The sequence below is a fragment of the Lactuca sativa genome, chromosome 6 (genome assembly GCF_002870075.4).
Source record: "Lactuca sativa cultivar Salinas chromosome 6, Lsat_Salinas_v11, whole genome shotgun sequence".
NCBI classification, from domain to species: Eukaryota; Viridiplantae; Streptophyta; class Magnoliopsida; order Asterales; family Asteraceae; genus Lactuca; species Lactuca sativa.
The window spans coordinates 98,530,160-98,544,000 of NC_056628.2; positions in this window are offsets into that span (position 1 = coordinate 98,530,160).

Here is a 13,841-nt window from a genome sequence, read left to right on the forward strand (position 1 = left end):
TCAAATTCTTGCCACTTATAGAATACGTTAGATTTTAACATTTTATGTAGTAATCCTTTTGTAATGTCACTGCACTAAGGTCACAATGTAACGCCCGTGTTTTTGGGCTTTCCATTTTTAGCAATGTAATAGTGTAGGTTAACCTTTGTAACCCAATTTGAAATAATAAAAACATATTATTTGAGTATTACATGTTTCGTGCTTAATTGCTTAATTATGTGATATGATTAATTAAGAATAAAATGAGCGTCAAAATTTAAGTGTAAAATAAACTTGATATCTTTGGATAATGTTGTAGTAGTTGAAACGAGGTTTCTGAATATATATAGAACGCCCAAATCTGACTTCGTATCAGGAAGTTATGATTTTCTGAAGTTTCCACTTGGCAGTATGCAGCCCGAATACTCGATTTGAGATCGAGCGGTTTTTAGCCGAAACAATCTAAACGAGAATCGAAGATCTCGTTGTTAGTAGCGAAATGATGAAAAGCTAGGCGAGAACGGACGTCCGACGAAGAAGTTATGAAATGAAATCATATTTCTTTATGAAACGTTTTGATAAATATCTATTTTATCATGTTTTGTTTTTGGGAACAAATTTTGCATCTCTTTTAAAATTAAATGGATTTACTCTGAAAATGTTTAAAAAGCATAAATGAAATCGGTCTTTTCTGGCCGAGATTTTGGGGATGTCACAGTTGGTATCAGAGCATTAGTTTAAGCGAACTAGGAATTTGTAGGATTTCTAAACTTAAACTTAGGATGCTAAGTGGAGATTGTGAGATGTGTGTCTGATAAATTTTAGACACGAGCACTAGTCTATTTTAGGAAAGTTGCCTAAAATGCTTTTACGTGCTAAATGTTATATGTTGCCGTATATGATATTATTTGTTCGGATCTACGGTTTGTTGCCAACCGGATCTGAAGGTTTGTATGTTTAGGATTCTAAGCGTATGTCTACGTCATTAGATCTAGCATGTAATCGTTTCGAAGTGATAAGGATGATTTGAATATCTATTGTGAACGAAGATCTAAATTTCATCTTATTCGGTGTATACATAAAAAATGGTGAGAACAAGAAGCAGAATTGGAAATGATGATGAAAACAGGAATCAACCGCCTGTAATTCAACAAGTACCTATTGTAGCTGCTGCACCTGAGCCGATAACAATGGCTGGTGGACAAATGATGATGTGAACGATGTTGGATCGTCAGATGGAAGAAACAAGACGTCTACTTAGGCAGAATCGTGAAGAACCGTCAATTCAAGTAGAAGAGCCCGAGGAGAATGGAGGACAGTCTGAAGGAGAAAACTTTAGTGGGATCATTGGTCAAGACAACCCACCAATGGTTAGACGCAATAACCAGTATGGAGGAAATGATGGGCGTGGGTGTAAGTACAAGGATTTCATGGCGTCTAAACCACCATGTCTATCTGGAAGGCCGACGCCGGTGCAAGTTATGGACTGGATCTCCGAAATGGAGACTATGTTTGAAAGTTACGAATGCATCAACAGCCAGAAGACTGCTCTTGCGATACCTCTGCTAAAATCTGCTGTATTGAGTTGGTGGAAGTTGTTAGGTGACTCTATGCCCAAGGGAGAAGCAAGCAAAATGTCTTGGGAAGACTTTGTGGAACAACAAAAACTGCAATACTGCTCCAAGCAGGACCTTCTGGAAATCAGTAATGAGTTTCAGAATTTGAAGAAGGGGAAATTGAGCGTTACTGAATACGCTGCAAGTTTCATAGAAAAGATGAAGTTTATCCCATATTTGGTACCAACAGAACGCTCTAAGGTCAACAAGTTTGCCCTTGGACTACCAGCGAACTATGGTCCAATGGTTAAGCAAGCAACCACATTGAAAGCCGCCATCTGGGCTGCTAGACATGTTGAGACCCAGATCAGGGAATAAGGTCTAGAAAGGTCAGAGGTGGGTGAAAAGAGGAAAATCAATGGATTTTCAGGATCCAGCAAGAAAAGTAAATTCTCGAAATCTAGTTTGAGAGGAAGTGGAGGAAAGGTAGAGGCGAAATGGTGCGACAAGTGCAAGAAGAAGCATCATGGGAAGTGTGGCGGGGAAACCACATACTTCAAATGTGGAAAGCTAGGGCTTTATGCCAACGACTGCACCTTCACCAAGAATGTTTGTTATGGTTGTGGTGAGGAGGGGCACATCTCAAGGGATTGTCCGAAAAAGAAGGAAACAGCAAGACCTAACATTCTGCCAAAGCCAAAGGCGACAGCATTCCAAATGACACTGGAAGCTGCCAAGGATAAAGCAGATGTCGCTTCAGGTACCTTTCTCGTTAACAAATTGCCTGCCCAAATTTTATTTGATTCTGGAGCCAACTACTCCTTTATATCGCATGAATTTGGTAGAAAACTAGCTTTACCTGTTGTTAGACTAGATAATGCTTTATTAGTCGAAGTTGCTAGTGGCAAGTTTGTACCTGTTAACCATCGTATGAAAACATCTTAATTGATCTGAATGGGAATAAGTTCCACAAGGAATTATTGCCTATCGAACTTAACGGTTTCGACATCGTTTTGGGAATGGATTGGCTTAGGGCCAATGATGCTGAAATTTTATGCAAGAAGAAAATAGTGAAAGTGAATCCGTCTGGGAATGAATCGTTTATGGTGTACGGAGATAAACGCAGAGTAAATTCTGGAATCATTTCTCTAATGAAAGCCAGAAAATGTTTGACCAAGGGGTGTACATCATACTTAGCATTCGTGATCGATGCTAAGAAGGAAAAGAAGGTGATGCAGAATATTCCCGTTGTGTGTGATTATCCGGAAGTATTTCCCGAAGATCTTCCTGGATTACCGCCTGATCGACAAGTGGAATTTCGTATTGACTTGTTTCCCAGAACAACGCCGATTGCAAAAGCACCTTATCGATTAGCACCGACAAAGATGAAGCAACTGGTGATGCAACTTCGGGAGTTACTGGACAAGGGTTTCATTAGACCTAGTTCATCACCTTGGGGAGCTTCGGTGTTATTCATAAAGAAGAAAGATGGAAGCATGAGGACGTGCATTGATTACCGAGAGCTGAATAAGGCAACAATAAAGAATAGATATCCGTTGCCGAGGATTGATGACCTATTTTTCAAAGATCGATCTAAGTTCGGGAATCATCAGCTAAAGGTAAAAGAGCAGGATATCGAGAAGAATGCATTCAGAAGGCGATATAGACATTATGAGTTCTTGGTTATGTCGTTTGGACTAACCAATGCTCTAGCAGCATTCATGGATTTAATGAACAGAGTTTGTAACCCGTTCCTTGATAAATCTGTAATAGTGTTCATAGATGACATTCTGATTTATTCGAAAAGCCAAGAAGAGCATGGCAGACACTTGCGAGAAGTTTTGGAAGTCTTGAAGAAGGAGAAGTTGTATGCGAAGTTCTCCAAATGTGATTTTTGGATTTGTGAAGTCCAATTCTTGGGTCACGAGGTCAACCAAGAAGGGATAATGGTTGATCCAGCGAAGATCGAAGCTATGATGAAGTGGGAACAACCGAAAAGTCCCACAGAGATCCGAAGCTTTTTAGGATTAGCCGGATATTACCGAAGGTCTATCCAAGGCTTTTCTTCGATCGCTAGTCCATTAACAGCTTTGACCCACAAAGGAGCTACTTATGCTTAGAGTGATAAGCATAAAGAAGCATTCGAGAACTAAAGAAGAAATTATGCGAGGCACCGATACTTTCTCTACCCGATGGAGTTGAAGACTTCGTTGTTTATAGCGATGCGTCAGGTGTTGGATTGGGTTGTGTTTTGACCCAAAGAGATAAGGTGATCGCGTATGCATCTCGACAGCTGAAAGAGCATGAAAAGAACTACCCGATTCATGATTTGGAGTTGGTAGCGGTAGTTTTCGCTCTGAAAATATGGAGGCATTACCTCTATGGCACGAAGTGCAAACTTTTCAATGATCATAAGAGTCTCCAATATCTCTTTGGTCAGAAGGAATTGAATATGAGGCAACGACGATGGCTGAAGTTACATAAGGACTACGACTGCGAGATACTTTACCACCCCGGTAAAGCAAATGTTGTTGCTGATGCTCTCAGTCGAAAATTCAATCTTGAAAAGAGAAGGCCAAGAGCGTTGAGAATTGAAGTTGTCTCGACTATTATGGAAAGTATAAAGAAAGCTCAAAGCGAAGCTTCTAAGAAGAATGATTGAAAGGAGGAACGTTTGGGCAAAACGTTGGTGTTCGGTGTAAACAGTCATGGACTGAAGGTGTTCCAGGATCAGATTTGGATACCTAAGTCAGGAGGAATAAGAGATCTTCTGATGGAAGAAGCTCACAAAACCATGTACTCCATTAATCCCGGTAGCACAAAAATGTATACGGACCTGAAACCCTACTACTGGTGGCTGACGATGAAGCTTGATGTTGCAAAGTATGTGGCCGAGTGTGTGACTTGTGTGAGAGTCAAGACACAACATCAGAAACCGTATGGGAGTTTAGAACCATTGCCTGTGCCTATGGGCAAGTGGGAAGACATTGCTATGGATTTTGTCATTAAACTGCCCAGAACAAAGAATGGTCACGACATGATTTGGGTGGTCGTTGATCGATTCACTAAGAGTGCGCATTTCATAGTAGCCAAGGAGAAATGGTCTATGGAAAAGCTTGCGAATTCTTAAGTGAAGGAAATTTTGAGACTTCACGGTGTTCCGCTAACAATTGTGTCGGATCGTGATAGTCGTTTTACCTCACGATTTTGGAAAAGTCTACAAGAGGAATTGGGTACCAAACTGTGTTTAAGTATAGCTTACCATGCGCAGACTGATGGTCAGAGCGAACGGACGATACAAACACTTGAAGATATGTTGAGAGCATGTACCTTGAAATTCCTAGGTAATTGGGATGAACATTTACCATTGGTAGAATTTTCCTACAATAATAGTTTTCACTCGAGCATTAAGATGGCACCTTATCAAGCTTTGTACGGACAGAAGTGTCGTACGCCGTCTTGTTGGCTTGAGGATGGCGAAAAGCATTTTATGGGACCAAAGATAGTACATCAAACTGCTGAAAAGTTGAAAATAATTAGGGAAAGAATGTTAGCAGCTCAGGATCGTCAAAAAAGCTATGCTGACAAAAAGCGAAGAATGATGACTTTTGAAGTTGGAGATTCGGTTTTGCTTAAAGTCTCGCCGTGGAAGGGACTTATGTGACAACCCGATATTTCGAGATAATGTAATGTAAAACCAATCAAATTTAGGTCAAAATGTAACTTTCCTAAAATCTTATTTGGGTTAAATAAAGTAGTAGGAATCGTGTCAAGGTTTCCAAACATATAAAGAACCCTAAAATCCGAGTTATAACGAAGAAGTTATGACCAACCGAAGATTCTCGGCAAAACCGACATCAGCGATTAAACGTAAAACGCGAAATTTCGATGCCATAGTTTTTAGCCTTAAGTATCTAAATGAAAGTTATAGACAACCTCAATCTATGATCGTACATAAAAAGAACGTCCAAATCTGACTTCGGATGTAAAGTTATGAATTTTTGAAGAAATTCCTTAATCGCGTCATTTTATTAAATAAATAAATAAAATAACTTTGGAATTTGCCAACGGATTCTAAACGAAAGTTGTAGATCTTGGTCTCACCTTCGCATGGATATAAAGAACGTCAAAAACGGAGTTCGTATGAGGGAGATATGAATTTTAGAAGTTTAATTAAAATAAATATAAATTTAATTATAAACTCCCGGTATTATCCGAAGGGGAGTCATCGGATAGGACCGAAGTACGCCCTGCGTACCTTCGTACGCCCCGCGTACTGAGATCAAGGGCCTCGGATCATCCACGTCGCCCTATCCGAGGTGTCCGACCCGTCTGACCCATCCGAAGCGTCCGACCCGTCCGACCCGCTGTCCCGTCCGACCCGCCGTCCCATCCGACCCGCGTACCCAACAACCCGTCCCATCCGAAGCCGAGGCAGTCGAGGCTTCGGTCATGCATGACGTACGCGTACGCGCTGCGTACGAGCGTACGCCCCGCGTACCGAGGCGGTTCAGCCTTCCTATAAATAGGATGCGAGGCTTTCCGAATTATTTGCTCAATTCTCCTCTTTTCTCTTGCGTCTTGCCTCGTTTTCCGTGCCCGTTCAAACCCGAAGCTTTGGCCTTTTTGCTCAAGTCCCAAGGGTCGATTTTACTCCCGAGATTCCCGAGAATCCCGAGAAAAATCCGTTTCCCGAGACGAAACTCTGTCAGGTTTTCCATCTCGCTATCTTCAAGCTTTCAAGTGAGTTCATACCCCTTAAATAATGTTTTAAACTACTTTTAAATGGTTTATGGGGGGGGATACAAGTAGAATCATGCTAGTATTACATCAATCACATGTGATTATTATACAACATTCAAAAGATTTGGCTACTCATTAGCCGTTTTACCAAACAGTTTCCTTCAAATGATTTTTATAAACATTTTATATATTTTAAACTCCTTATTTCACTGTACCTCTTACTCCGTTTATAATATTTCAAACTCATTTACAACTGTGTTTCAAACAAATGTTCCTTATACTTATATCGTTTTATCAAACTTATGCCTTCAAATTGTTTTATAGATTGACATCAAGTCGATCTTTCCTTAAACTAATATTTATGTTTCAAATGTTTTACCAAACTTATTTATGCTTTTATATTATAAATTGCATGCCTCTATATGTATAGTTATATAAGAAATGTTTAAAAGACTTAGGAAGGCTATCCACCCTATTTCCTTTTTCTCGATTTGGATGTGGTCTGGTGGGATATTGGATACTCGTCCGAAGGTCGTTTAAAGATTAGTTATATATCATGTGTACATATAAAGTCATAAAAGGTCCTTCCAGTTCATCCTATGCCCTTGGGTAACAAGGGTATACATCCACGTCCATACATACCACTTAGATTACTAGTAAGCTACCATATGGGTAGTTCAGAAAGATACCAGAACCATTACTAGAATGCGATATCATACAATGAGTCAGTTCATTCATGAGTCAATACTTTCTAAAACATTACTATACATTACATGTACAAACTATATTAGGACGAGAACATATACATCTATACTAGGACGAGAACACACATTACAGCTAGCAGCACGTAGAACTTTACCGTACTACTATAATATTTACATTACTATACTTATAGGAGTACTTGTGCATAGATACATCAGTAGGAGTCCTATTACATTTTATATGTATCGACTCCGTTATTAAATCCGTGTTCTTACCTTTTCCTTGTGATAAGATCACATAATCGACGAGATAGAATAGATTATTATCCTAGTACCAGAGGATGCGAGTTGGGGGATTGACCATTCCTAGAATCTCTGTTAGCTACAGAGGTAAAAGTACATCTACGGATGTCAAACGGTTGGTACCTTTTCAGATGCACGATTAAGGGATTAACTATTCCTATACCCAGCTGTTAGCAACAGACGTAAAGAGTACGTCTACAGATGGCTTAAAGTTAACGTTTACAGTACCAAAGGGTATGATTCAGGTTAGTTATATTATTACCCATAATTGTGACTCATTCACATAACCAATGAGGTAAAATTATATTAAGGTATCCTTGTACCAAAGGATAAAATTTCTTATAATGAAAATAATAGTAACACAATTAGGTCCTGGTAGAAGACTACAAAGAGCACAGTTAAGTCTTGGTAGAAGACTCCTTTTGTTATTAATAGGAATCATAGGGATTCTAGGGCTTCAAACATTTACAGCTGATCTACAAACATTGTCATACTTTTATGAGATTTCTTTCAAAACAATGTCAAGTCTTAAAAGTTATAAGTTTTTTTCAAATTAAGACACATTAAAACTTATGATCTCACCAGCTTTATAGCTGATACTCGCTTTCAAAATTACTTGTATCCTCAAGTCATCTTAGATAGGTACTGATGCAAGAAGAAAGGAAGATGGAGCTTATTCAAGACTTATCTTTCATTTTGATTTATGCTTTAGTGTTTATCAAAATTTGACAGAATACAATTGTATAATAATTATTTTATTAATGCAATGGATGATGTTGTTTCTTGTTTACTACTTTACATTGTTGTTGATATTATACATGACGTCCTCCGCCCCCGAACGTTTCCACCGTTCTGGTTTGGGGGTGCGACATATTGGTATCAGAGCCTTGTTTATAGTGAATTAAGTATATCAACCCATAAAAGATATACTAACTATAAATACATAAGGGATTAAAAATACTCTGACCAAGAGTTTATATTTTAAATAGTAAAATATTTAAGTAGGTATACGTGTTGCATTCATACAAAAATCAGTGTCACTAGGACAGTACAAAAGAATTACGATTGTTGGGCAACATAAGTGGGCTTAGTGACATATGGTCAAAACTGGGAAGATATAGCCTGATCGCCTATATTATCCGAGGGTTGACTAGCATGTGCCTAAGTTTAAGTGTGTGGTTGCAACAATGCTAAAATCTTACCAACCCTACCACAATGAGAACAATAGAACATAACATTAAAATTAAAATACTATAGGAGTATTTGGTGTTACTATAAGTACTTTATACTTGAGAATTAAAACGGGATCTTCATTATTAAGTTGATAGTTGGTAAGTGGATACACTGAGGCTATATGTAATTAGGATGTTATAGACTTAGAATTTGTGAAAACTTTGCCTTACCCCTATTCTGTGTGAATTTGGAACTAAGGTCACTCATTCGAAGGTCTATCCTGTTTAGATTACACATAGCTGGTATACACTTCACAAATAGCGATGTAACTAATGAAGGTTTTCTAAATAATTATCTAGATAGTTCGTCTAATAATTATCCACTTACCCTAAGTTCTCGCATAGAAATCATAGTTGGACTCCATCCCCTTGACAACCAGTATCTTCTGAATGAAGTCATAGCTGGTTGGTTTGGAGAAGAACCAGAGAATGATCATCCTATCCCCTTGGATGATCACCATGATGAAGACTTTTCGTATGATGCTAACTCCGAACCAGAGGTTGAGAACCTACCCCGAGCAGCTCCCGTTTCAATTCCTAACCCTCGTCCAGCTTTTTCATGGCCCGACCCTGAGTGAGTGGAATGCTTGGAAATATGGAGCCAAGGACAAGATCAGTCTATGCTATTTGATAGCGATCGAAGCTTTTACGACCTGAGCAATGGGGGCTCAGAAGATAGATTCTTGCCAATCTTGGTCCGCAGAAAGGCCCGAAATGAGATTCAAGGCAGGACAGCCCTACATCAGATTGCAGAAGTAGGCGCCTATGCTAGAATGCATACCCTCCACACCATTCATCTAGAGGATGCTCACGAGAGATCAGAGAGAAACCATGAAACCCTACTGCAAGCACTGACTGAATCATGAGCCGAAGTCATAAGGCTCCAAGTACGCCAGATGGAGTGCGAAAGACACCTACGTGACATGGAACGTCAATTGGCTGAACTAAGCGTTCACCAGAGGGATGATCGTCGCCAGTAGTAGACGCTTTACTTTATTTCCTTATAAAGAGGAATCGTATTTTTCTGTCTATGCCTGATGTGGCATTTTCTATGAAATTATCTTGTACCTTAAGTACTTTAGTTAGGTCTTTATGCTGTCAGGAACTATCTTCTGTGGATATGATGTGAGACCTTTACAAGGTCATTTTCCAGAATCCTTACATCGTGAATATCAAAGATATTGACAGCCGGCTAACTTCTGTGTCATTCTTCATTCAAGTACTTTTATCTTACTTTCATTAGAGTATATCGAAATCATGCTTTAGTCAAGTCATTGGACTATGGTGATTTATCTCCGGAGACATTTCCAAGTCTCTTTCAATGGTTGGATCTTGTTATTCACTAACCCCGATACCTCAGCTCGAACATCAAACGTCTTGAGACCATTCTACGAACTTACTTTTACTCATTACTAGGACTGCATCATAGGGATGTAGGTCAAACCTTCGTAATCATACCTCCAATCAGTTCTAGGATTGCATCATAGGGATGTAGGTCAAACTCTCGAGAACATACTTCTATTCTTTTCTTAAACAGTCAAATTAACTCTAGTTTCAACCATGCTCACTCACAAATTCATTTTTTTTCCGTAAAACAGAATCATGTCGCCAAAGAAGGACGAGCAACCCATCAACCAAGCACCAACCCTCCAGATTGATGCAGCTACCGTTCAAGCTGCAGTCTCGGCTGCCGTGTCAGCTTTTCTGACGCACCTTAACGCTAACAATGCGAATGTTAGCGGGATTTTTAGCAACAATTCCAATCCAAGTAACAATCAAATACCGCAACGAGCAGCAAACTACCACGACACCCCGAGTTCCAAGACGAAGAGTAACAAAAGGAAGTTTTGGGATAGAAAGAAGGACAAATCGCGTAAAGGGACGAACAAGAAACAACCACGGGTAACGACCTTCACAACTACGACATCTATACCTCCTACCACCATCCCTTCGAAAACACCAGTTGTCCCAAACCCAGCCCGACAATATGCTGGGAATCTCCCTAATTGCATCAAATGTAATTATCACCACCTTGGACCGTGTCGGGGGAAGCAGTGCTCAAACTGCAACAAAAAGAGGCACACCAAACGATACCGCAAGAGCTTATCAGGATCGACCAATAACTCACCCAACGCCGAGGGAAACCAGACTTGTCATCACTGTGGTGAGTTTGGTCACTATAAAAGAGAATGCCCGAAAAAGGAAAGAACCCGCGTCCCCATAACTCCTACTCGACGTTTCACTACCACCACCAATGTGGGTGCTGTCCATCTATGTCACCAATGCGGTGAAATTGGACACCTCCAGAAGGATTGCCCGATAACACAGAATTCTGGCGCAGATGGGAAGATTCTCAGGATCACAGCTGCAGGAGAGCCTACTCCGGAACCACGTTAAATGTAATTTGGGCGTTCGTTGTAACAGACTTATAAACTATCTAGAATTAGTGCAACTAGAGTCTTACCTTTTGCGAGATCCTATCAGTATAGGAATGCTCGTGCTGCGTATACTTGTCTTTTGTAGTATATCCTATTCGCAGCAATAGTCTTGTGGTAAATCTAAAGTACGGTAACTCTGTTCATGGTTGCATAGTTGTGTTTTGTCTGTAATCGTCTATGTTTAATTCTAATGTCTTTAAAGTTTCTGTATGATTCCGACATTATCATACAATCATATTCAATTTGATCTATGCTAAAACAGCTTCATACGTACATCTCTTTCTTCTGGATCGTTTTTTTCCAGCGAAGCCGTCATATCAGAACACCGAAGTACTCATTCCAGGAGTACCTCTTAGTTATTTTCTTCCCAAAGAAATCCCCGAGGTACCACTCGTGCAGTACGTCAAGTTCAATCCAGGGATTCATGCAGATGATCTATCACTGAGGAAGGTATACATAAGAGTGTTATATAATCAAGGTTCTACAGGTTTAGAATTGATGATTCCGCCTTAACTTTTTTCCTCCTTGGGATGTGAGGGTAAGGAAGAATCAGTTATTCGACTACCTTTTCAATCTTAATTATATACGACTCGTATACACGAAATTGTGATCGTGAAGCCCTGTATGAATTCTAAAATGGACTTCAGGACGGAGAAACTGCCTAAGTATACGAGTAATCACATCGTCATGTGAATAGACTTAGAACCCAGCACAACTCCCGAAAACAGATCACCCTATAGTTTAAACACCCACGGAGATACAAGAACAGCACGAGCAACTTGGCGAACCACACAGAAATAGAATTAGAAGACTAGGTTTCTCACCCTAGAGAACCCCGGTCAGATTCTTCCAGAGATCGATGGATCGCATCGTATGTGCCTCGGTTATCGAGGAATCCGTCAAGATTTTCATAGAAATCGTTATCTCTGCCTCACATAGACAAAATGGTTGAGCAAACGTAAGGAAAGAATCTACTTTTAGAAATGGACCTGAGATCCGAATATCACCAGTTCGATGTGTTAGGGAAGGATGTCTGGAAGACTATCTTCCGAACCCGATACGGACACTTCGAGTTCGTAGTGATACCTTTCGGATACGACCAATACGCCCATGGTTTTCATGAGTTAAATGATTAGGGTTACGTCTTTCTTACTTGGATCAATTCGTCATTTCCCCTGAAATGACTTACTTATCTACCCTCGTAGTAAGAAGAAAGCCCATGGTAACATTCCTACAGAGGAACTCTTAGCAAAGTTCTCTAGGCATGAGTTTTGAAATTGAAGAGTCAAATTTCTAGGACACACTGATAGTAATGTGAGAAATTTTGAGTACCCTCTCAATTTGTCGAAACCATTGAGCATTTATCAACACCAGAGACGCCGACAGTTTTTCGCCAGATTCTAGGTCTTACCGACCTACCGCCTTAGTTCATTCAGAACTCCTCGCAAGCTACAGAAACTCGTACGACTTTGACCCAGCAAGGGGTGGCCTTTGACTGGGAAGTTACGTAAGAAAAGGAACTTTTGAGATTCCAAGTGAGTGACCAAGTTCTTTAGGATAACTCACTCTGGGAATGGCTTAATACGCTTCGTAAAGCGTGGAAAGCTAAATCCAAGTTAGACAGGACCTCCGAGATTCTTATCAGAATCAGTCATGTGCCTCACACAAACTAGACTTACTCCGCGAACTCAGTAACATACTTTCTACTCTTCGCATCTCGATCATGAAACCATACCTTTCCGTTAGTACTCTTGCAAGTCCACTCTTCAAGATCCTCAACTTCGTATTAGAACCGTAGTGACCCTCGACCGAGAGGTCAAGCGGACGAAGAAACGCCATCGCTAGTTAGTGAAGGTTCGTTGGGATGCCAACCGAAAACCCGTTATCAATTAGATGCACTAGAACCAATCAATTAGGAAGTTTCCTCCTCGCGACTCGACCATTCGTGCATACTTCCTTTCTGAAATTCTAATTTCGGGACGAAATTCCTTCTAACGGGGGGATGATGTGACAACCCGATATTTCGAGACAATGTAATGTAAAACCAATCAAATTTAGGTCAAAATATAACTTTCCTAAAATCTTATTTGGGTTAAATAAAGTAGTAGGAATCGTGTCAAGGTTTCCAAACATATAAAGAACCCTAAAATCCGAGTTATAACGAAGAAGTTATGACCAACCGAAGATTCTCGGCAAAGCCGGCATCAGCGATTAAACGTAAAACGCGAAATTTCGATGCCATAGTTTTTAGCCTTAAGTATCTAAATGAAAGTTATAGACAACCTCAATCTATGATCGTACATAAAAAGAACGTCCAAATCTGACTTCGGATGTGAAAGTTATGAATTTTTGAAGAAATTCCTTAATCGCGTCATTTTATTAAATAAATAATAAAAATAACTTTGGAATTTGCCAACGGATTCTAAATGAAAGTTGTAGATCTTGGTCTCACCTTCGTGTGGATATAAAGAACGTCAAAAACGTAGTTCGTATGAGGGAGATATGAATTTTAGAAGTTTAATTAAAATAAATATAAATTTAATTATAAACTCCCGGTATTATCCGAAGGGGAGTCATCGGATAGGACCGAAGTACGCCCTGCGTACCTTCGTACGCCCTGCGTATTGAGATCAAGGGCCTCGGATCGTCCACGTCGCCCTATCCGAGGTGTCCGACCCGTCCGACCCGCTGTCCCGTCCGACCCGCCGTCCCATCCGACCCGCGTACCCAGCAACCTGTCCCATCCGAAGCCGAGGCAGTCGAGGCTTCGGTCATGCATGACGTACACGTACGCGCTGCATACGAGCGTACGCCCCGCGTACCGAGGCGGTTCAGCCTTCCTATAAATAGGATGCGAGGCTTTCTGAATTATTTGCTCAATTCTCCTCT